Here is a 23,923-nt window from a genome sequence, read left to right on the forward strand (position 1 = left end):
TTCAGGGGGTTGTTCTTTGGGGGGTGGCGGTGTGCCGCTTTTAAAGCATCTTTTTTGAAGAAAGGAGGGGGGGGGGGAACGGGAGGTGGGGAGACACTTCACAGACGGAAAGGTGGGGGGGAACAAAAGGAAAGGGGGGTGTGTTGTTGAGCGCTTCCATGGTGCTGGGATGACCGGTGCTGGGGTGAGTGCTCGCGAGGGTGCCCTTGATGGGGGGCGGGGGGGGGGGGATGTGAGGTTACAGGGTCGCGCCGACGTTCTGTGTTGGTGAAACAAGCGGGAGTCTATCTGGCTGTGCGTCCTTTTCTTCTTTTCGTCAGGTCGCCAAGGCCATGGACATACACCGAGGGTAGGTTGCCCTTCACGCGGTTTATGTTATTCCACGTATTCTGAATGTGCCATGACTCCAGTAGTAGTCTCTTTCGCCAGTTCGTTTCTGTTTGAAGGATTTCAGTTTCCTTGAAAGCAATTTTGTGGTCGGCGTCTTCAGAGTGTTCAGCGACGGCGCTGCGAATACGGTTGAATGTCCTGACGTCGTTCTCGTGCTGTCTGATCCTTTCTTTTAGAGTTTTGGTTTCCCCGATGTACGACGCCGGACAGTCGGCACAACTGATTTTGTAGACGACGCCTTGAGCTTTTTCTTTAGGCGGACGATCTTTTGGTTTAGGGAGGAGGATATTGAAAGTGTTTATTGGTTTGTGCGCCACTTTGAGGCCTTCTTTTTTTAATATTCGGCTGAGCGCTTCGCTGGTACCTCTGATGTGCGGGATGGACACTCGCTTCTGGGGTTGGGGAGAAGTCGACGGCTGAAGGTCCCGCATTTTGCTTCTTCTTTTTTGTTGTCTGGTTGTTTTTCGAATGAAGTCATCTGTGTAGCCATTCCTCTTAAGTTCGTTGAGAACCGTTCTCTTTTCTTTCTTTAGATCCGGGAAACTGAAACTGAAATCCTTCAAACAGAAACGAACTGGCGAAAGAGACTACTACTGGAGTCATGGCACATTCAGAATACGGGGAATAATATAAACCACGTGAAGGGCAACCTACCCTCGGTGTATGTCCATGGCCTTGGCGACCTGACGAAAAGAAGAAAAGGACGCACAGCCAGGTAGACTCCCGCTTGTTTCACCAACACAGAACGTCGGCGCGACCCTATAACCTCACCCCCCCCCCCCCCATCAAGGGCACCCTCGCGAGCACTCCCCCAAGCACCGGTCATCCCAGCACCATGGAAGCGCTCAACAACACACCCCCCTTTCCTTTTGTTCCCCCCCCACCTTTCCGTCTGTGAAGTGTCTCCCCCCCTCCCGTTCCCCCCCCCTCCTTTCTTCAAAAAAGATGCTTTAAAAGCGGCACACCGCCACCCCCCGAAGAACAACCCCCTGAAGAAGGAGCCGAATGGGCTCCGAAACGTCGGGCTAATAAAATTCAGTTATTTGGTTGGAGTCAGTCTCAAGTTCTAATGTAGCAGCGTATATCACGATTGCTTCGATGCCCGCTTCAGAATCAGCAAGTACTGAGTCAATGAAACTGTAATTGATTTTTTATCTCACTTTTTGCTTATGGAAAGTGTAGATGGTGTGAGTGCATTGTGGGGAAGGTGAAAAGGTGTCATCAGTGTTTTGTGCAGTCAGTATGCTTAAACTGCTGGAATCCCTTCAGCCTCTACTAAAATGTTTCTTGCTGCGATACTATAGATTGTAGTCAGGACAAAGATCTACTCAAAACCAAGTTACTAATGCATCTGCGCAGCATGTGTTTGATTAACAAGTTAACGCTTCCACAACAACAATATGCCGATGCACAGCATGTGTGCTTACAATAAATACATTCCGTAAAGGTGAACGACTGGGCCTACAATATCAAACTTTGTAGTAGCACCGTAAAAAGTGCTGCCATGCATATCAGCCACAACGAAACTGCTGCACGTCCAACCTTCTTCCTTGGAGGCACTTCTATAAAGACTGTTCGGGCCCTTCCCATTCTGGGTGTAGCATTTAGCTGTTCTCTCAACTTTTCCGCATATGTCACCAGCACTGTATGTAAGCACCGGCCCTTTCTTGGGTTTGTGTCCCGTGTCTCCCTTCCCTGATGACCTAAGGTTTTCCGAGCACTCTACACTTCTATCATTCTGTCACGACTTGAGTACTGCTCATCAGTATAGTTCCCGTACCAAACTCGCGACGCTAACAAACTTAAGCTTGTTCAGCGCGGGACAATAGGCACCCTTTACTCCCGTCTTTTCGGTTGTCACAAGCTCATGCCAGCCTTCGAGGATTGCCTCAAACCCCTCAAGTAGCACACCCTGCAACACCAACGCAACATTGCACTAGTCTATACTGCAGGGTGTTTGATGTCTCTCTGGACAGCACTAATCTTTCTTCAGTTCGTCTGAACAAGTGGTCAGCACAGCCCGAGCCCTCATCACGCCTCTATGGCCCGACACCACAACTCCATGATTATATCTGGCATGCAGAGCTTTCTCTCCACCCCCCTGGCGATTTGGATTCTCCTTCCTTGGAACCAGACTTCATTGGCACTCCTGTGTGTTGTGCACCTGTCAAATGTGTGCGTGTGCCATGCTGTGTTATTGAGCAAGTGTGTGTGCACATGGAGGGGAAGGAAGTCTCTTCTGCATCCTGCAAATTCCTGCTTTAGATGGCTGGTTATCAAATGCTCTAACATACAGGCATCAGCCTTCTTTTTAGTCTAGTGTGCCAAGTTACCACTAAGATTATTATTATTATTATTATTATTATTATTATTATTATTATTATTATTATTATTATTATTATTATTATTATTATTAGAATCATCACTTTGACCAGATTGATTGTGTTGAAGGCAGCGTGACACATAATTCAAAATATTTCTGGGGCTTTGTGGGCTCTCTCTTCTAAAAGGAGTGCCAAAGATGTACGTCTTCTTCATGAAAATAGTGGTGTTGTCTCGAACACTGCTGATGCCTTTGCAGAACATTTCTGTTTGCTATATGGTGTGAAATATGCTTCAAGTAACCTTCCTTTTCAGTCTGGCGCAGTGTATGCTAACAGTCAATGAAAACCTCGTTTCCAAGTATATGAAGTGCCTTAAACTTTGCCTTAAACTTTCCCTTTCTTGTGGTGTTGATGGTATTTCCTCCACAGAGCTTAACCCTTTGAGACACCGTCTACACAACTGGGCACAGCAGGAGCGTGCATCAATAGCAAAAGCACTGATGAAAGTAATGGTATTTAAAATGTGTTTCATACATTTGAAACACTTATTATTGGAACTGTACTGCAATTTTGAATAATGTGCAGAATGTTTTAACAAAATGAGTGGGAAGGTAGACGGCTGGGTGTTGTTACTCTGTGTCAGTATGTTGTATGTAGCGGGTTCACTTCTTTCATTGTTTTTTACAATGTCGTGCACCAGGCATAATTCTCAAGTAGCTGGATAAGTGCTTTTCAAGCTTTTCAAAACACGAAATAGTACATGTTTTCATATTTTGTGTTCCTGTAGTGAGTTTTCGCATGGAGTCGAAATTTTGTAAACTTCACAAAACTCGCTAAACAATTGAAAGTTCTTAACATTTGCTGCAGCTGTACACTTTCTACGATTCTGAGGATGCAAGAGATGTGGTGAAAGCAACTTTTCAATCAATGGGATAAAGTGGTGTCTGAAAGGGTTAAGACATATGGAAGCATACTTGTTCCTCGTTCTCACAAGCATCTTCAATAGTTCCCTAAAGTCTAGTACCTTTTCTAGCACTCGAAAGGTAGCATGAACATTGCCCATGCAAAAATCAGGTGCTAGATGTGCAGTTACTAACTGCCGACCTATATCTATCCTCTTCAGTGCGTCAGGTGTTTGAATCTATATGGGATTCCTCGCTATCTGTTAGTGCTAAGAGCATTTTAATAAATGAACAGCATGACTTTGTGTGCCGACATTTCAGACTGTCAACAGTGTTCACCACTGCATCGACTTCCAAAAAGACATTTTTTCACTCTCAAACTGGTGCAGAAGCAATAAGTACTCTTAAATGCTTCCAACACTATGGCATTAAGTTATATGCACAAAACGCACCATGTGAAATTTTGATACACCCTACGTGATGCTCCACTTCTTAGGGTCGATGAAAGGAAAGATCTTGGTGTGTACTTCGACAAAATGCTAAGCTTCTCTTCACATAGATAATTACACAAGATGCCCTTCACGCTCTTGGAATTGCATGATTTCCACTCACCTGTTGTGTTTCTGAAATTCTGCTGTGTGCCTCCAACTACTAGAGTATGCTTCTGTAGGAGGGGGGTGCAAAGAGCAAATCTAATTCTGACCTCATTGAACGCATCCAGAATAAATTGATATCTAACTTAAAGCACCACTTTTGCCATTCTGGCGACCACAGTTGAGCCTTCTCAAGTATACTTCAACTCGACGTAGAAGTTCTGCGGAAACCCGCAAGGTGGAGAGAAGTAAAGAATAAAGGAAATTAAGACATCCACCCGTTCGTAGCATTGCTACAAAGGAAACCCTACAAAGGCCTTTCTTTCGAGGAATCCGTCTGGGTTTCCTTTGTAGCGATGCTACGAACGGGTGGATGTCTTAATTTCCTTTATTCATACTTCAACTCGCACCTCTAGATTCAAGTCTTAATAAATCACACCTTTTGTTCCTGTATAAGGTGGTCCATGACATTATACATTCCTTAAAGCTCCTTGATCATATGCATTTGTTTGTGCCGCAATAGTATACCAGGTAGCATTCCACATTCGTTGCATGGGCTTGTTACAAGATTGTGCTAATAAGACTCGACTCCAAAACATACTTCAGAGTTCATTTCCTGTGTTTTGTGTATCTGTAGATAACCATGTAGGATTAACTCCCTTTTACTTTTCCGCGTTTCCTTTTTTTCCTATTTGTTTCTCTATCTTCCATTTTTTTGTCTACTACATTCATGTTTTCTGTACATTTTGTCTCACATAGTGCTCGTTAAGTGCACCTGTACAAAGGTTCTCTAGCTGTTCCTGGGCACTACAATAAAAATTTGAATGATTGATTATTATCGTAGTATAAAATTGTGCTGTTTAAGTATGTACTAGTATACTATTTCAGTGCAGTAGCTTTTGTGCAATTAAAAAAAGGGCATGAATTAAGAAGAGAGAGAGAAAATGATAAATGAAAGGTAGGGAGGTTAACCAGGACTGAGCCCGTTTGGCTACCCTACACTGGGGAAAGGGAAAGGAGGACGGAAAGATTAAAAGAAAAGAAAGTCCACTGGGGATATTAGTCGGTCACTCAGTTTGGATCACAGACGCTGACTCAATCCGATATCTTGCAAATATCGCAGCAGCGCTTTTGTGGCCTTTTGTAGCTGCGACATGCGAGGGCATGGTCCCAAGATCTAGTTCAAGGTGAACGGCTTTCCATCTAGCTGATATAGAGCTGTGCAGAGGTCTTGCCTTTCATCTTCAAAAGATGGGCAGTAAGTAGCACAGTAGGTGTTCTATGGTTTCCTCGACACCGCAGGCATTGCACTCGGCGCTATCAGCCATTACAATCAAAAATGCATATGCATTGGTGAAAGCGACGCCCAAGCGTAAGCGGCACAACACTGTTTCCTCATTTTGCGGAAGACCTGGTAACAGCCGCAGTTGCATAGAGGGATCGGGGGAATGCAATCGATGTTGAGCGAATTCAGGTGTGTGCCACTTTTCCAATGTCAAAAGAGTGCGCTAGCTTGCCTAAGTGTTGGGCTGCGTCGGTCCACGATAAAGGTATAGAAATAAGGGTTGCTCCTTCGTGGGCTTTCCTAGCAGCTACGTCAGCGAGGTCGTTTCCGGAGATACCGCAATGACCAGGCAGCCACTGAAACACGACGTCGTGTCCTTTCATGATCATGTGATGGTGCATTTCTCGTATCTTCGACACGAGTTGTTCACATGACCCGCGACGAAGAGATGACAGAAGACATTGTAAGACCGCCTTTGAATCGCAGAATATTGCCCACCGATTAGCCGGTTGGTTATTAATATAATCAACGGCACCTCGGAGGGCAACAAGCTCCGAACCGGTCGATGTTGTCAAGTAAGAAATCTTGTATTCGATGCTTAGTGATCGTGATGGTATAACCACTGCGCTGGTGGAGCTGGTCTGAGTAGAAGAACCATCCGTATATATGTGGACTCGATCAAAGTAGAAAGTGTGCAAACAATCCAGAGCTGCTTGCTTCAAGGCCAAGGTAGGCAGGACGGTCTTCTGGAACCGTAAGACGCACTTGAGGTTGTTTTAAACACCACAAAGCTGAGGTTGAACATGCTGAGGATGTGAAGCCCGATGGTAAGGAGGCACGATGGATGCTGACCTTGTTGGAGAAGGACGCCTGTGGTCGTCGTTCTGGCATGAATTAAGAAAGTGCAATAATATGCTATGTGCCTGATCATATGCATTGTGCTATTAATTTCTTCTGAGTTTTAATAATGGCTGGCTACTGTATGTAGTGTTGTGCAATAAAATAATATGCCACAGCAATTATTGCGTGCCTTGCAGAACAAATTGAATATATATTTCTCAGTCAAAACATCATGGCAGGCTGAAAACAATAAACTGCAATTTTTCTTTTTTGTGGTGATGAAGTGTGTAAATTGTGAAAATAACCTGTTTATATATTTCTGATACTATGCAAATGAGCTGCTCCCATACATTCGAATAAGTGCTTCAATAGTATGACTTGGCAAAGGGCAACGAAAGACTCCTATCAAAACCCTCTAATTCTCAAGCTTGTATTATCTGACGGTATGCCATTTCGTTAATGTAAAGAAAGGCAAACTTGATATGTGGAAACCAGTTACAATATAACATGGCCCTTGCACTGTGAAAATGTTGTGTAGCAATACACTCGACGTGAAGGCCTCCGGATGCGGTGTTGATGCATCAAAACAACCTAGAATAATGGAGGTGCTCCATGGGCTAGATTTGGCAGAATCAAGAATTGGGGGGAGACAAGATACGAATTACATACATTTTAGCTATTCTAGTTTGGGCTGCTGAGCACGAGGTCGCGGGATCGAATCCCGGCCACGGCGGCCGCATTTCGATGGGGGCGGAATGCGAAAACACCCGTGTACCTAGATTTAGGTGCACGTTAAAGAACCCCAGGTAGTCGAAATTTCCGGAGTCCCCCACTACGGCGTGCCTCATAATCAGAAAGTGGTTTTGGCACGTAAAACCCCATAATTTTAGCTATTCTAGTTTTTCTTTTTTTTTGTGAGTGCTACAGGTGTTTCAATTTCGCTTTGCTGATTTTCTCAGAATCCACTTTTTCACGTTTCTCTCGTGCACCAACAAGCATAATTATATTGACACGGATGCTTTATCTGTATCCGGTTACCGTATTTCACCGGCTAAAAATGTTAAACGTTATCGCTCGGTGCAGGATGCGCCTGAACGTATCGCAAGTTTCGCGAATGCTATCGATGGTTCTGTCTGTTGTCGACGAACATTGCTAATCTGATTGCATACGCGACACGAATTGTGTTGTAGTTTCTGGAAGGCGCGCGGGCACCAGCGAATAGGCTGTAACTTTCGACGACTGCCGTATGCAAACCGACGCGCTTGACCCGCAGATGAGATTTTCTACAATTGCCGACATTGCTCGCCGCTATCGGTGCGATTGAGCCGGCACTATTTATTTACCGTCACTACTACGTGGCAATATTTCCAACACAGATTTTTTTCAGTTATACATTGCACGCCTAATTCTTACATAGTTGGCTGTGCAATAAGCTACCAAAAAATGAAATGGTACAACAGTTTTTGATATATGGCATCGTCGTGCAGGTGTTTGCAAAGCAATCTTGCAGACAGACGACGCGCGTGCGCTGATGTCGATATTTTGTACACTATTGTTACTTCAAAAGTAAAAACAAACTTGCGGCAGGTGTATATTCATTATTCAAACGTGTTTTTTATATCGAAAAGCACATACAGATCACTAACTTATTGTTTCAAGCTTAGTTTACAGCAGGCTGTTTTAGGCCGAACTTTGACGGATGAAGACGGAATAGTCCAGCAACAGTGCGCCGCAGCCGAGGAGCGAGCTTCGGCGCGCGTCTCCAGTGGTTGCGCGCCCTTTCCCTCCAGCCGAAGCGAAGCGACGCGTTCGCTTGCCAGCGCGCGCCGAAGCTTTCGGCGCGTACCAGTGGTTGGGGCATTTAGATTCGCATGCAAACTTTTTTCCCAATGTTTTCGCTAATATAGGGGGGGGGGGGGGGGTGCTTAGAATCGGGGGGTGCTTAGAATCGTGAATATACGGTATATGAGCATATACTATATCTGACGTTCTGTTATTGTGTACATTTTTGCATTATGGGAAGATGACCCTTTATTTCTATTAGGAGATATCTATTACCAGATTTTTGCTAAACACATGTAGCTGCGTGAAGGCGTGCATTGGCACACTGAAAATGTTCGTCGATTTCGCCCTATATATGCCGCACGAAGTAGCACGCTCTACAATGCGTGGAAACTGCAACGGCATCGACAAAGTCCGGACTTGCTTGGAAATTTTCGAAGTACCGCTGTTGATTGCGATTAGTGGTGTGGGAGCAGGCTATTACGAATTCACCTCTCACCAGGAGAGTGGTGGTCGCTGCGTCTGTGGACGCCCTAGCGAGGCCTGCGGATGCACTGTGAGCGCCGCTCGCGTGACGTCATGGCAGGTATTCGCGTTTCTCGTCGGCTTCATTCCGCTCGTTTGCGTCTTTACGTGCTTTCACTCATGTTCTCTCGCTCGAACACTCATCATGGTCCTTTCAAATTCTTTGAGAGCGTCAAATCTTATGCCATATGAACTCATTTCTAGGCAATTTGTTTTTCAAAGGAAACATCTCTGCACTGCAGGCCAACGTTGCTTGGTCCAGCACAGTGCGAAATTTTTATATTTGGTCACACACCCTGCCGCGGCAGTTAGAATTGATAATAATGGCAGAACTGACGAAATATCTGGTCGATCATTTGAATTATAGGTCATGGTAATCTAATATGTTGGGTCACAAAATGAACTAAAAAAATTATGCACCAACTCCCCTGGAGTTGTCTAAGTATGCGTAAGCATTGTGCCTCTTACTCATCTCCACGCATACGAAGCATATGTTGCTTACCGCATTGACGAATCAGTAGACGATTCGTTAAATTATGCTTTATTGGCCTTGCAGTCTGTTTTGTCTGTTAATCCGACCAGTACAAACTCTTATCAGTCGTTATCAGCCTTGTCGGACTCCATCCAACCCTTATAGACTTTTATGAGGCCTTATCGGTCGTTATCAATCTTATAGGACTCTGTCCGGCCATTACCAACCCTTAAAGGTTGTTATCAACCTTATCGGACATGAACCGACTCCTACCAATTCATATAGGTCGTTGTCAACTTTATCGAATTCAATGCAAGCCTTATCAATCCTTACCAACCTTTATGGGTCATCAACCTTATCAGCACCGATCCGATCCTTATCAACCCTTATTGGTCCTTATGAACCTTATCAGAATTGATCCGGCCATTACAAGCCCTTATCGCTCTTTAGCACCTTATAAATCCGCGTCTAACCATTATCAACCGCGAAAAGACCGGTATAACTGTTAATCACTCCTTGGGCGCTATAACGTAAAACTATTCCAAACTTTTCTATTCCAATTCTGCTATCAGCCCTCCACCATTGGTGAAAAACATTTTTTCGACCACCCCCCCTTCACCTGTCTGTCACGCGACGTCATGAAAACCGCGATAGCTCCCTATCTGATATGATGTGTACACACTGATTATGCATGATTTGACAGAAAAAAGAAAAACAGTTATTTCTGATTCGACCCCTTTCCGTCATTAGCCCTCGGCTATTGGTAAAAAGTTTTCGAGCTGCACCCACTTCACCTGCCTGTCAGGCGACGTCACACAACCGCACAAACTCACCGTGTCAAAGTGACGTGTACGCGATAAGATGCATCAATATGCCGAACAAAACTGAATTTTCTTCGAAATAGCCGCAGGCTGCCCCGTTCCGAAAGGAATAAAAGATGGCTGCCACCGATCGCTGAGACGCTGGCTACTCACACCTGCCGGAGAGCATGGGTGTATTTGTGTATAACAAAACTTCTTGCGTGGCCGTGTAACGTTTTCGAGCACTTTCGGCACGTTTACGACCTCGCTCTGCCAACTCTTCTTTCCTGACGGTCAGTTTTAGCGTCATTCTTAAGCTTCCGTTGCATGCCGCCGTGATTTTCGACCAGCCACCACAAGCTATGTAAAGGAAAGCCGACCAATCGCAGACGCCGGCACCACCCTCTTCATCCGGTTATCGATGTAGGCAATGTTATTCGTTTTTCAAGCAAACAAAAGTGACCTCCTATGGACGAGGAGAGTGTTTGATTGGTCTGTTCAGACAACACTGCAGGTGACCGCCCGTTGCTTGCGTCGGTGGTTACGCAAATTTGGCGTCAGGAGATTGGAATAGAAACATATTGGAATAGGTTTACGTTATAGGGCCCCTTGTCAACCTTATCAACTCATGGACTGCTTATCTGCTTGTGTTACGCGACAACACAGTGGGAACTACTTATGGCAGACATTTCACTTTGCATCATGGAATACATTACAGTTTGTCATAAAACTCCAGAAAGCCCGTCGATTTTGCTATGAACTCAAAATTTTTTATGTGACATGTATGTTACACAGTGTACTTACTGTATGACCCGATTTTCGTTTTAGACCTGCCATTTCATGTACTTCAACATGCTACTGATGTTTTCTTTATTTATTTCTTTTATTATTTTTCCTCCTCTTCTATGTTAGGTTTATCTAGTTTGACAATATTTCTTACTGCCGATACAGAGTTGTCTAGTCATATGTTCATTTACTTATATCTGTGTTCCAATACTTATCATTTCTGCAATTGCATCGATTGAGTAGCTGTTTCTTGCCAATGTAACTGTTATATTAACCATGAACAGGAGGTACCAATTCAGCTTTTACTATGGGACCTCCTTCTGTATACCTCTATCTGTAAAGTATCTTTATGAAATAATAAAAAAATGATTGTTTGAACACGGAACAACAGATTCACATGGTTGAGACCAAGCATGTACCCAGGTGGTGGCCTGGGGGGCCCGGCCCCTCCCCCCTCCAAAATTAAGCAGCACACCTCACCCCCTTCCCACGCCACCATTCGTCACACAAATTCCTAAAGCGCCGCCAAATCAATCTTGAGGCTCGACGGCTGTTCGGCGGTTAACATTTTGCTGCCTTTTTCTCTCCTTTTGGATGGCGGTAGATATCGGCATCTCCTGGGGTGTGAGGGCCAATTTTCTCGTGGATTCGGTGCCCGCGTGATTAACTCGAGATGCGTTCAGTTGGTACCATCGATTGGAATGGTCACGTGCATCGCTGTTGCTTCGTTAGTTCAACCTTCTTTGTTTAAACTGATCTAGGGACCAGGAAAGGGATTCAATTTGTAGTGAGCTGGTCTGTATGCTCGTGGAACGAGTTGCGGCCGGAGAAAACGCCAGTTGCAATGAACGTTTTCTTTTTGCTTCATTATTTCCTCGAGTGACGGCTCCTCGCGATGCCGGCAGATCCTCGGAATCATGTACCTGTGATATGAGTTAGAGAAGGTGGAAAATAATATCCTGCGAAACAGCGTCGATCACGAAACCCTGCAATAGCCGTTAAACACATAACCAATGTGAATGTCACCCGTTACCTCGTCTCGTTTTTCTCTAATTGTACAGCACTTCTCGTGCAAAATTGGCAACATAAAACAAAAATCTCAAGGAGTTCATAAATTAAGCGTTCATAATTAAGTTCATAATTAAGGGAGAGAGCCGATGCAACAGCCCAACAGGAAGGAAAAGCAAAATTAACAAATTTAACCGTTGTTGGTGAAAATATTTATGGGTCAAGATCTTTTTATTTAAAAAGGAAGTAGAGAAAACGCAGGCGGTAATGGAGAATAATTCCGTGTGTTTTGAATGACGCTTCTACAGTTATTAGAAGAACCGCCTGACGTAGCCACTTCTCTGCAGTGCTTATGTGAGTGTTTTCATAACCTTTCGAGGTGGGCGCAGTACGTCTAGAACCGCAGCGTCCTGCACTCTACAAGGTTTTACGGGACTGGCGGCCACGCATCGTTACGCAACTTCCCAAATAACAATACAAGTCGGTTTTGGCACTTGGTAGAGCAGTAAACAAGGGATCCAAAAGAACTGTGATTCTTCAAGTATATATCTCTCTATAATTATTTCAGAGCTAATTCAAAAAACGCTACTAGAAATCTTCATGTTACATTTTCGCTTGTTTACTTGTTCTTAGCAGTGTACTTCCTGCACTTCTTTCCTGCGCGAGTCCATTCGATGTGGTTCCTTGTTTGTCAAGTAAAGGAGAGGTGTATCTCACGGGCGTACCAATGAGATACACCTTAGTTCCGTTCTCTTTTGCGGGTTTACGCGTCTTTATGGCGAGCAATGGGCATTATTCATATTTGTACTACTAAAGATACCGCCATCATTTGCATCGAAAATATACTTTGGTTTGCCCCCCCCCTCCCTCTCTCAGAAAAAATATCCTGGGTACGTGCCCGGTTCAGATATATTCGCCTTGTGCAAGCGTGGGTGTTTAGCCGAGTAGGTAAGACAGTCGGCTTGTGAGCGTCGGGTCGTAGGCTGGAAACTCACCACCACCAACGTTTCTCTTCGAATTTTTCCCTCCTAACTTACTTCCGGTTTTTTCTTTATAGGAGCGCATCGCATTGGGCGTTAAGGACAGACTGACGGACAGATTTCCTGGGTGAGTCGCCTAAGAATGCTTACGCATTTCAAGAAATGACAACCATTCCACTCTGTGAAGATGGAATGGCAGCGAAAGCTGACGACAATCAAAGCTCCCAAACGAAAAGCAAAGTACTTTCGCACCCATTCCATTTTCACAGAGTGGAATGGTTGTAATTTTTTTGCGTTGCAAGTCTGGTGTCGTTGCTGGTTCGGAGGTGTCCGGGCTCGCGATTGTCGTTTTCGTTCAGCATCGCGGGATCGTTCTTCGTCGGTGGTCGTTTCGCGCCGGTACCGTTTACATTCTCGTTGCTGTTCCCTCCGGCACTCCTCGTACGCATGCTGTTCTTCGGGTGTACGAACTATACGGTTCGCCCCATCATAACGCAGCTGTTTTTAGCGCCGGTACCTCTCCTGCTTAATACTGCGATAACCTTGACGTCATGCTATTGTTTACGGCGAGCGTTGTAATCTGTTTCGCATTTTGACATCTGTGCCACCGCACTGCACCCGTATGGGCTTGTTAGAAACCGCTAAGTCCGTTTCTGTTGCCGGACGCCGAAAAAACCAAGGAAGGTTAGTCGTATACAGCTGTCGCTGTAAACATTTGCTACATCTAACTTCAATAAAATTTACTTCGATTCGTACTCACAAAAGAGTATTTTCTCATGATCCATAGTCCATGGCACAATTCGTAATTTACGGATTTGTTGGCGGATACGTCTGACAGTAGTACTAGGAATCAACTAACGATACCGTCGAAATTCTACTTGCATCCTATGCTCTGTGAACTGCCTCGAGAAAGTAGGCCATTATTTGACTGTTTTCAACGGCGGTAAATTGAAGAGAACCGAGGCTTTCAATAGTTTGGCACATAAAGAGGAAGCACCAGCTTTTATTAGCTTTTAATGCTACTGGTTGAACGGTGTTACTGAGTCACTTGCACTTATCTATTGCCTGAGGAGATGCTCGTATATACCACATTGCCTGTTTTTGTTTAGTTCGAACATTTTTTTAGCAATTCGCGTGGCGCGTATAGCGCAAATAACTTTTTAATTATTCACTTTGGGGCACCTATTTCAAATTTGAAATTAAAGCCAAGCAGTAGGAAAATCATGTCTGAGGAACCCTAGGACTTATAGTACTTTCAAGACATCTGTAACAAAATCTGCTAAAAAATGCTTAAGCTTACCAGTTAAGATCATCCCGACTTGCTAAACAGACACTTTTGGGAAACTCAAACACTGAAGCACAAATGCATTCCGTTTTACTTTTTATAGATCTTGGAAGTCAGGCTGGCCTTATAATATCTGCTAAGTGAAGATGACTTCACTACGCTCGGCTTCGATTTCGCGCTATCAATGTGCGCCCCAAAGTGAATAATTAAAAACTGAAGTAATGAATATATTTACTTAGATACCTGGGCATTGCGATTTCTCGAGCAGGTAATTCCCGCGTCTTCCGGTAATTCACTTGAAAAGGCTGATTTGCGCTATCTATCGCAGACAATTTTCTTTATTGCTGTTCGAAGGAAAAAATACAAAAACAGGCCGTATACACGATACGCAAAAAGTCAAAGGGAAACAGGCAGTAGTTAGAGCGGTCATGTTGCTTTTCTGGTAAGGTGTTTTTGTGAGCACTGAATGTTTTATGAAGTGGGGCCGCTACATAACGCGGGAGACAAAATATCTCTGCCTCCAACTCTCGTAATCGCTTAATGGGCCGGCGCGCATGGTGGTGTCTGAGTGTATATGACATACAGCCACTGCGCACATGCTGTTTATCCCCAGCCGCAATAGCCTCATTGTGTTTGGCCGAAATGCAAAAAAAACAAAAAGAAAATCGTTTTTGTACTCCGATTTATGTGCACAAAATTAGTCCAGAGCTCCAATCTGCGGCGTCCTTCTAGCCTGCTGCGCTCTCTCGGCATCTAAGACCTTGTTAGTTATTTAACTAAGGTGCTATCACTGACGCGAAATAGCAAAGCCAGTGTATTCAGATTGAGGTGACAAGTACAATTATCATAACTAGCACGAATGCTTATTCAGACCACAACGTTGTTGATCATGCTCTCATTGGTTGTGTAAATGCCCGGGATCAGAGCGATGTCGACTTGTGAATTGTGTGGAGAGGGTGGAAGCAACGTGTCTGTGGCGTCCATATTCAGAGCGTAGGTAGGAAGGAGCACAGCAGGTCCGCACCAAACGATGAGCACAGCGTAAGATGTGGTGGCCAAACATGAGCTGCTCTTTCTCCTGTTTTCTGCGCTATAAACATGATATATAAATGTATAAACCACACTATATATGTGACACAAAATGAGTGCAGGTCAATGGAACGCTTCTGGTACTCATGTCTCTCTATAAACAGTGTTGCTCTCTGTGCACGGTTTTCGAAAAAAGTGACTCGCCACAACTTTAAGTGATTACTGTCGTTCTTTCGGGGTCTAAAAAAAGGCCATCATGGACAGAATTTTTTTATGGAGAATAAAATAAATACAAGAATGGTCACAGTTTGCTAGCGACGGCAACCACATTTAACTTAGTTAACATTACAATATTAAAAGAGGCGATGTTATTGCATTGGACCACACTTAGATAACTATGCAACTTGTGTAAACTCTTTAAGGGAAGCATAGGTCACACGTGCTTCACTTTTCTAAAAATATTTTTTGAGGACCTACTAGGCTGTTTGCCCCTCGTGTAAGTGTACATGCAAGATATCGCAAAAGCTTCAGTTCTCTCTGCATGTCGTCGTCTTGCAGTTAAATCCACAACACCGTGTACCTTTACCTTTAGTGCCACTTGCACTTTCTCTTGGCCATATTTTTGTTTGATGTGATTCCCTATCTCGACTTCTTAGCTAATTTTTTTTTGTATTCAACGCTTACAGAGAGCAAATTAGCACTCTTAAAGCCGTGGGGGAAAGGAGTGTTTCTTCAGTGGAGCGACCGCGTGTAAGCCCACGCGAGACAATACTTAAATATTGATGCCGTCTAAAAGCTGCTTTCACCGCTTCTACCGAGGCTTCAATAATATATGTGCCTTTATTGAGGGGCCGAAAAGCGCGGCTGATGAGCATGTCGAAAGTCTGGTGCGTCTAATCACCAGGATACTAAATGGTCTCAAGAAGCCACTTGAGTGACGGTAAAAATTAAGAAATGGCGAGTTGGCTCCTGCTTCCTTTCCTTTCGGAAAACACGTACAATGCTTCACTAGAAGCAGCGGCATGACTCTGCGAGACGAGCACTATCGTTATGTCTTCATCGGTTCGAGGATTCGAGCAGAAGTAATAGCAGTATTAGTAAAAAGAAGCAGTAAACAATGGCTGCAGCATGAAATCGGTGAGAAGAAAACTTGGCATAGGACAAAGATGCATGCACTTAAAGATAAGCAGGGTATGTTATCCGCCATTTCTATGATATAACAAAAATAGCAGAGGAATTTTATTACTGACCTGTACAGTACCTGCAGAGCAGCCACGCTACCTTCATTGAAAGTAGTGAGGAACATGATACAGAGGCGCCTTCTATAACTTAGAAGAGCCTTGCAAGATAGTTAGGAGGGCCTTGCAAGATAGTACCCGGGGAAAAGCGGCAGGAGAAGATAGAATAACAGTTGATTTAATCAGAGATGGAGGAGATATGCTTGAAAAGCTTGCAGCCCTTTACACGCAATGCCTGACGATTTCAAGTATCCGAGAGAGCTAGAAGAATGCCGACATTATACTAATCCATAAGAAGTGAGACGTTAAAGAATTCAAGAATTATAGGCTCATAACATTGCTTTCCGTATAGTATAAAATATTCACCAAGATAATTTCCAATAGAATCAGGGCAGCACGACTTCGATCAACCAAGGGAACCAGTTGGCTTCAGGCAGGCATATTCTACAATGGATTACATCCATGTCATCAATCAGATAATTGCGAAATCTGGGCTTTCAATCAACCTCTATATATGTCTTTCATGGACCATTAGCAGGTCAAAGATTAGCAGGACCAAAGATTAGCAGGTCAATGTCATCACTAATTTCATTGATCTAATAAACGCAGCATCAAAGAATAAAGACCCATAAACAAGAAAAGAAAAATGAAATAAGCAAGAAGACTTCGCAGGGACAAGATGTACGTAGTTAAATATTCGTGGGCCAATGTCATCATCAACGCAGCAGAGAAATTTTATAGTGTACAAGTAGTGTAGCGATCAGTCATCGAGTTACAAATATGCCATGTTCAACTAGAATGGACTTGGAAGAGCTTTTCAAACATGCGTCTAGGGAAAAATCACCGAAATGAGAAAGAACAGTCCATTTGGTAAAAGATTGCGGGGATATTGTACTCCGAAAGCATGCGATCCTTTACAAGCAGTGCCTCACGAATTCCAGAGTGCTAACATCACATTAATCCTCAGGAAATATACGCTAATGAATTGAATAATTAGCTTTCTGTTTATATTGTATAAAATATTCACAAACGTAATTTTCTGTAGCATAAAATAATCCAGAGAACAATGTGGCTCTACAAAAGAATATTTAGAGGTGTATCACATCCACGTTATTGATAACTGAGAATTCGGTGAAGTATTAGCATCCCCTCTGCATGGTCTCCATAGATACAAGAAAGGCGGTTGATTAAGTGGAAATACGAGCCGTCATAGTGGGATTGCGCAGTCAAAAAGTAGAAATATATGTGTACTAGGAAATATCTGCGGAGATTCCTTAGCTTGTACAATTCTTCCAGGAAATGCGGAACATTTCCTGGCTAAGAAGGGTGTCAGAGAAGCAGTCACTGCATGCTTGCAAGAAATATTCAAAATACTAGATTGGAAAGCATAGCTTAACGGAAATTATATCAGCAACATGCGGTTTGTAGGTGACGTTGCGCTGTTCACCTGCACTAGAGTTAATTTACAACAAATGATCGGGGACATGAACCGGCGAAGTCTAAAGGTAATTTTTTATGGATAAATGTGCTAAATACGAACAATTTTTGTGTTCGGTAACCTGGCAAAGAAACGTATAATAGTTCATAATTGGTAGTAAGCTTCTTGAAGCGGCACACCAGCCCATATTTAAAGCTATTAGTCGCCAGGGGCTGAGATCATCGGAAGGAAAGCTGCAGTGGAAAAAAAAATACACAGTGAAGCTCCTGTGGGAATTATCGAAATGACGCATAAGCATCTGCTGCTAATCACCTGTTTTGTCGTCGTATGCTGCTGTTGTCGGTATAATTGTGAGAAAAACCGCGAAATAATCGGGGAACGGGGAAGCGTGGTTGCAACACCGTAATGTTAACTGAGACCAGCATGAGACGACGAAGAGGCGAGTGGTAGCAATGTTCACTCATGGTGCGTTTGGATGATGCAGCTGGTTCATGGAAGATGTGCACTGGTTGATGCGTGCTGTAGTACGTGACGTTATTGAACGGTGTCACGTTTGGTAGACGCGGTCGATGACACCGCCTCCTCTCGATGCGAACCATTAGGGATTTATAGCTCAGCAGGTTTACGGCAGGCGGGCTCAGCGGGCGAGCGGAGACGGCAGTGGAGCGCCGCTCGAAAGGAAGAGGTTTTTGCTCAGCAATCCCTCACTCGGACAAACGGAGTACTCCGCTATAAAGCCCCTTGGTAATTTGAAAGTAGCGACATTTAAAGCCCCTTAAACTTCGTAAAGTAGTGCCACGCTTTCAAGAATTCCACCTCCTCCTCACGCACTCTGGCCGAGCCACGTCGCTATTGGCCTAATAGCATCACGTGGGCCCTCGCGCCGTGCATCGGCGCCATTTTTGCTCGAGAAGCGTCTACGGAGTGGCGAAGAGCGCATTTTGGCGCCCTTGCTACGCTCGAGCAGTGTAGGCGGCGCCACGGTCGAGGAGGGAGCGCGAAAGAGAGGAGAAACGAGGCGGAGTGAAGGCGGAGGAGGAGAGTGTCACTACATTACGACGTTTAAGGTGTTTTAGCGACACTCTCCTCCTCGCGGCACTTTCCTCCTCAGTTCTCCTCGCCCGGCGGCTGCGCACGGCATGCTTTTTCTCCTGGGCTCCCGCGGACGGGCGACGACATTCTATGGAGGCGTGTACTTTCGACCAGTTGCGCGCCCCAGTGGTGTTGAAAATTTTGAGAAATGCTGATAACAGCATTGATAATGCTGAAGGCAACGTTTGTGAGGAGGTTGGTTTTTTCTTAAAGCCGTATTAATACGTTATACTGATGTAAAAGGAGCTTTGAGGCGAGTTCTATACTCCAGACAATTTTTCTGCCACATGATGAGATGATTTACTTTGTGCGTCTGATCTAGTATTGCTTGTGATCTAGCACCTTATATTTGAGTGTCCCGCTTTCAGTGCGCAGCGCATGTCGCTAGGGAGAAACTATTATCTCCTTGGCCTGCGGTGTGCGACACTCGAGGAATGTTTATACCCCAGTGGTTGGGCATCTAAACGTGATCAGGCACATCGCGGCCTACTAACCTTTTTAGAGTTAACTAACTTAGGTTCACGTTTGTAGCATGAACACTCAACATTCTGTAGTAAGCGTGACCTTCAGTGACCAGCCCTACTGTGTGTGATCAGTACTGTGCCCTAACGCTTCTTCCTTCGAAGATGAGAGGTGGCCGGTTCAAACACCTTGTAGTGTATATTGTGAACCGACTACGGTGAAACGGTGATTACGTGCAGCTGTACTTGGCGTCTCATCGTGGAGAACACAATTAGCCGCATAGCGAACTAGCCATGGATGTGGTTGATAATTGCAGAGGCTGTCCGACGCGGCGTCACTCTAATTCCGGCTGCAGAGTTCTACTTTAGTCTTTAGATTTGTCCTTTTTCCTCCCCTCCTTCCTATCTTCCATTTCTGTGTTGCTGTCGCCTCCCTTCAGAAGAGTGGGCAGGCGTTGTGCCCCTCCCAGTGGTAGTTGCCAGCCTGCCCCTCGCTTCCCATTTCTTGTTAACTGTGTGTACGTGTATATGTCTTCAAAACAAATAATAATAATAATAATAATAATAATAATAATAATAATCCATCTGTGTGTGGCTTATTAAGCGAGTCTCAGATCTCTGTTTGAAGGTCGCGTTGTGAGCTACAGGAAATATCACATGACCGAAGGAAGGCCGGAAGCGAACCAAATTACTGATTAGCAAAGTTGATTGATTAGTGATTGGATTAAGGTCGACAAAGGTGGAATAGGGTGGATGACGGTAGAATAAGGTGCATTAAGGAGAATTATGGTGGACTAAAGGTGGATTATGGTGGATTAAAGTGAATGAAAGAGGATTCAATTAAGGTGGATTTGGGTGCATTAAGGAGGATGATCAGGGGAAATTGTGGATTAAGTAGAATTAAGTTTTGTTAAGGAGGATTAGGGTGGATTCAGGTAGATGCAGGAGTATGAGGGTGGATTACACTGAATTAGGTTGAATTAACGTACATTAAGGAGTATTAATGCCGACTTAAGTGGATGTCTGATTAGTATGAATTCAGGTTTTTTACAGTTGGCTCTACAACCTTAATCCTTCTTCATCCACCCTAATCCACCCTAATCCACCTTAGTCCGTCTTCATGCATCCCAATCCAGCCTATTCGGTGTTCATACTCCTTCATCAATCCTAATTCACTTTAATCCATCCAACCCACCTTAATGCTCCTTCATCCACCTTAATCCTGTTTCATACATCTGAATCTTTATTCGTGCATCTACATCCTCTTCTATACACCCTAATCTCCCTTATTCCACCATAATCGGTCTTAATATACATCTTCATCAACCCTAGTTCACATTAATCCTTCCCTAATCAACCTTAATGCTGCTTTATACACCTTAATCGTTATTCATGCGCCTTAATCCACCTCAATTCTGCTTAATACACCATATTCTACCTTAATACACCCTAATCCACCGCTATCAGCCCTAATCCACCTTAATCTACCCTAATCCATCCCAGTCGGTCTTAATCCTCCTTTATGAGCCCCAATTAACTTTAACCTACGCTAATCGATCTTAGCCCATCATCTACCTTATATCCTCTCTAAACCTCGTTCTCGCACCTAATCCACCTTAATCCACCCTAATCGGTCTTATTACTCCTTCATCAACCCTAATTCACCTTAATTCACCCTAATCCGTCTTAATCCTCCTTCCACCTTAATCATTTTTCATACATCTTGTTGCCTATTCATGCACCATAATCCACCTCAATCCTCCTAAATACACTAATTCACCTTAATCCTCCCTAATCGGCCCTAATTCAATCAATAATGAATCTTTAATCGGCTAATCATTCTCTTATACAGGGATGGACATGTTTTGGGTCGCCTCTGGCCTTCCTTGGCTCCCTAGATATTTTCTGTTCACAAGGCGACCTTGAAACAGGTCGGCAGGCAGAGCAACAACAACAGGTTTAAGGCTTTAAGGAAACAGGTTTAAGGCTTAAAGCTTTAACTGGCTTACGCTTTAAGGCTTTAAGGTTTAACAGGTTTAAGGCTTTAAGGAAACAGGTTTAAGGCTTTCGCCTTAAAACTTAAACGCAATGTGGACTAGCTAGTGCTCATCACCTACAATATCACGGGTATACTTGTCACTAATTTTTAACGCCATAGCGTTAAGGAGACCTTGTCGCAGAAAATCCGACGTGCGGCGTCAGACATGGCCTCGGCAAAAAGACGTTCAAACCAAATTTCCAACCACGCATACCAAACCACTTCTCTACCACCAAAGTTGCTCATACCTTGTCTTTCATTCCTTACAAAATTATTCCTCGGAATTTTGAGAAAGGCAGGCCACAAACATCTGTAATGAAAAAAAACTCCGACAGCCCATGCCCTTTATGTTAGTTCTTCTCAGACTGAAATATTAGAAGTGCGAAACGATAACATGAGATCGACCCACGCAAGATGCCGCGTTTCTACCAGAGAGCTCGCCTTCGTGCATAGCGTTCGCAGCCAGTGTTTCCCAGTGAACGTTACAGTTACATAAGCTGCAGTTGCCGGAAAGCATGAAAAGCATATATAATAATATAATAATAATATTTGGGGTTTTACGTGCCAAAACCACTTTCTGATTATGAGGCACGCCGTAGTGGAGGACTCCGGAAATTTTGACCACCTGGGGTTCTTTAACGTGCACCTAAATCTAAGCACACGGGTGTTTTCGCATTTCGCCCCCATCGAAATGCGGCCGCCGTGGCCGGGATTCGATCCCGCGACCTTGTGCTCAGCAGCCCAACACCATAGCCACTGAGCAACCACGGCGGGTAAAGCATAAAAAAGCAGTAAGGAGTCTTCGAACGCCATCGCGTTCCACCCTTAAAGGCCAAGCTTAAGCGTCCACCCAATTTTTTCAGGGCTTGCATTCACTGTATCTGACTGACGCACAGATCAACGTAAAGTAGAAATAATAGCTCCTCTACATGCCACTATTTCAATTTTCAATAAAACAGTCAACGGATGCTAACAATCGCGAAAAGTGGGATCGAGAGGCTGTATCTTCGCACATAATTGTTCACAGTGGAAAGCAGAATCTACAGTGCTGCGTTTCGGACTCAATAAAAGTTGGCGACGTGCGAGGGGATGGAGCCGCCGCAGAATATTAACTATACTGAGGACAACCGCATTTTTATGCAATGTACAAATTGCCGCAACAAAAACGCTGGTGAGCAGGCCGGAAGAATGAAAAGAATGCAGCATTAAGGGATGCTTTGCTACGAGCAATAAGACGCCTCGCATCATAAACAGAGCTGTTCTTTGTCGGAACAAAGTTCTTTCGGCCAATGTAATGCAGCCACTGCTTCCTGCGCAAGCCGTCACGCTTTCCTTGTGATATCATAAAAACGGCATAACCATCTGGAACCACTACAAACGGGCCCAACTGGGCTAGTGCAGAGTAGGGTATAACTCCAGGTCGACTCTTGGCCAGCATCACGACTCGTTAAATCGTCGTTTGCCGGTACTTTATTAAAGTTATCCCTATCCTATCCTTGCTGCAGTTATATGCGCAACAGCATGGCATAGCGCTAGCACATAGAGCAGGAAAGACAGCGTACAACGTTCGCTACGCCGAGCTAAAGCACCGAACCAGCCGAGCTGAGGAGAAAAATGGCGTGAACGAAAAAGAAAAACACAAGCGAAACGCAAGATCCGCGCGTTTCCAAGGGCAACGGCAGGGAGTCCAATTGTCGCGCAGAAAAACGGGGGCAAAACTGGTTGCCACGGGGAGGAGGGGCAAGGGGCGAGGATGAGGCGAGCAGCTCGCGTGATGGCGCCAGACTTCAAAGATGGCGGTAATTCCAAATTATCAAGGGACTTTAAAGCGGAGCGCTTTGTTGCACTGCCTGCCGAACAAGATTGAACGATTGCTTCAGGTTCTCGATCGTGTTCACCTACCTCAAATCGCCGTCAAACGGCCTCTTTGCTGAAACCTTTCGCAGGATACAGAGGTATACTCTTCAGTGGTGAAATACCGATAAGGCTTTTTCGCCTGCAGGTGAGCCAGCACCGCGTTTGAAGATAACGCCGACGACATTCCGCTGTTCTTCACGGCTGGGCGCCATGCTTGTTTCTCAATAACACTGGTCCGCTGCGCGCGCCAGCAAGCAAGCGGTCCGCTCCGCAAATGCGCTAGCCGCCCCAGCGTAGCGCACATGCGCAGAGGCGTTTACGCTGGCCGGATGAGTCCGCTCAGCGAAATTCGTCAGCAAAACACTCCAGTTCCCTATAATTGCTGACAGCCAGTTTCTTCATTCCAGTTTCACACACTCGGCTTCTAAAAACCACTGCAATGTGCTATAAATAATTAAAGCACTTTGACGACGAATATTTCAGTGACGCTACTACGAAACTCATTGCTTTAATCGGTTTTACACTCCATACAACCCTTTCCAATAGTTGCCAAGGTGGCAATAATTGTTGCGAGCTATTCAAAATAATGTTTCTTGTTTTCTACTGACTTCAGAAATGCGTCGTTTCATTCTCTTTTTTGTAATCATGTATGGCTGCAGTATCCTTAGTTTCTTACATACATATAACGCTAACTGGAAGTCTCCTTTTCAGCCTATTGACTCTGCACTTCCCTCTGCATATATAATTTGTATTTTTTAACTTTTTATGCGCAAACAATTGAAACTATATTTCTCAGTA

The 23,923-nt window shown here is 44.4% G+C and overlaps 1 protein-coding gene across 10 annotated transcripts in view; it reads left to right on the forward strand.

The window, feature by feature from the left end:
* The window catches only part of LOC135904809 (G-protein coupled receptor dmsr-1-like), a 1,021,428-nt gene that overhangs the window by 987,230 nt on the left and 10,275 nt on the right, over positions 1-23,923 (forward strand). For all 10 annotated transcript variants that reach the window (XM_070525370.1, XM_070525371.1, XM_070525395.1 and 7 more), the window contains one exon: positions 12,765-12,814. The gene's annotated coding sequence lies outside the window, so the exon portion shown is untranslated. The remainder of the gene's footprint in view (positions 1-12,764; positions 12,815-23,923) is intronic.

This window comes from Dermacentor albipictus, chromosome 1, assembly GCF_038994185.2.
Source record: "Dermacentor albipictus isolate Rhodes 1998 colony chromosome 1, USDA_Dalb.pri_finalv2, whole genome shotgun sequence".
Taxonomy (NCBI): Eukaryota; Metazoa; Arthropoda; class Arachnida; order Ixodida; family Ixodidae; genus Dermacentor; species Dermacentor albipictus.